At 39.2% G+C, this 1,852-nt stretch overlaps 1 pseudogene; it reads right to left on the bottom strand.

Moving 5' to 3' along the window:
* Positions 1–729: 729 nt before the first annotated feature.
* Positions 730–1,291, bottom strand: LOC109575205 (DNA primase small subunit pseudogene; annotated as a pseudogene).
* Between the last annotated feature and the right edge of the window lie 561 nt (positions 1,292–1,852).

Below are 1,852 nucleotides of genomic sequence, written 5' to 3'. Positions count from 1 at the left end.
ATATTGATGAAATGAAGTTGGTTATTTTTTCTAAGCTGCTTCTTTATAGTAGGCTAATCTAATTGTTCTCTGAGGGAAGAAGTTAGGAGCTACAACTGTGATAGTTGTAAAAAAAAATAACTCGACTAGCCCCTAATGTTGTAATCTAGTAATTTATATCTGTGAATTGAAATTTTGGTAGGTTTAGATGTTCAATTCAAAATAATATTTAAAATATGGACAGTGAGGTATAGTCTAACCAATAAAAACATTAGTGAGCAAAACTAGGGAGTGACTGAATGCACCTTCCACATATAAATGAGTGTCTAAGACTTATGAACAAAGCCCTCATTGACCTAGAACATTCACTCCAGAAATATGGAAGCTGTATTCAATGAGCTGAGATTAAAGTCTTAAACATATTACTGCTTATTTACCTCTGTAAATGGCAACTGGCAGGACTGTATATTCATATAAGAAATCTTAGAATTATCTTTGTATAATACTAAATTTTACAAGTTTATCTGCAATCCACTTAACTTTTCTATTATGGTTCCTTCCAGGAAAACTGATACTCTCCTTCGGTAGTCTCAGGAATATTTTCAACATAATCATTTAAGAAAAAAGAATTGCTTTGAGCATTAAAAATGCATACATAGTTCTGTCCTATTTATGAAATGGTTCTTGAAGTATATGATTCTTGGTTGAAGGTAGAAGATAGCCACACTGGTTTGAAGGGAGTTGTTATCTTCAGAAGTCTGTTTGTAAATCACTCTTCTGAAAGATAACTCTTTGGAGGATTTATCTAAACTTTCAAGAAACTGTTCAGAAACTTTTGCATAAGGAGCTAGACTGGTTGTCTTATAATCTCTGATTCTATGCTTGATATCAGATTCAGCTTACTTCTCTTTTTTCCTCTTCACTAGTGGAAATATCCAGTTCATGGCAGATGGAGCTTATGGTGGAAACTGTAAATTGATCTACTTTCTGTAAATCAATAAGCATACTGCAATATGTATTAGGATGAACACTTAAAAGGGCTCTTTAGTCAGTGACTGATTCCTTTGTTAACATTGATATCCCACTGTGGCAAACAGTACTGGAGCCTCTCTCACTCCAGCCAGAGTCCACATTTGTCATTTTCAATGTTATTCTGACATCTACGGCTACCTTCTTCAAATGCTCCCAATCCTCAAGTGAACTGTGATTTTGGAAGCTCTGTTGAAGTTCATCATGAATTGTTTCAGAAACAAGGGCTAAAATCTTATTCCAGCTTTCTTGTTTTCAAGAATATTTGATCAACCAAGCCGTATCAAGTCAATGTATTTTTAAAAGTTATGTTTATTGGCACCTCATTCCAGTACTCTTGCCTGGAAAATCCCATGGGCGGAGGAGCCTGGTAGGCTGCAGTCCATGGGGTCCCGAAGAGTCAGACATGATTGAGCGACTTCACTTTCACTTTTCACTTTCATGCATTGGAGAAGGAAATGGCAACCTACTCCAGCGTTCTTGCCTGGAGAATCCCAGCGACGGGGGCGGGGCGGGGTGGGGGTGGGGGCGGGGAGCCTGGTGGGCTGCCGTCTATGGGATCGCACAGAGTCGGACACAACTGAAGTAACTTAGTATAGCATAGATTTTCTGACAAAACAGTGCTTTCTTTAGTTAAGTGAACTTTGTAACCTTTGTGCTTATGCTAAGCTGCTTCAGTCCTGTCTAACTCTTTGCCACCTCATGGATTGCAGCCCATGAGGGTCCTCTGTCCATGAGAATCTCCAGGCAAGAATACTGCAGTGGGTTGCCATGCCTTCCTCTAGGGGATCTTCCCGAGCCAGGGATCGAACCCCGCTCTCCTGCATTGCAAGCCTATTCTTTA

The sequence above is a fragment of the Bos indicus genome, chromosome 2 (genome assembly GCF_029378745.1).
Source record: "Bos indicus isolate NIAB-ARS_2022 breed Sahiwal x Tharparkar chromosome 2, NIAB-ARS_B.indTharparkar_mat_pri_1.0, whole genome shotgun sequence".
Classification (NCBI taxonomy): domain Eukaryota; kingdom Metazoa; phylum Chordata; class Mammalia; order Artiodactyla; family Bovidae; genus Bos; species Bos indicus.
This window is presented reverse-complemented; position numbering and strand designations above follow the sequence as displayed.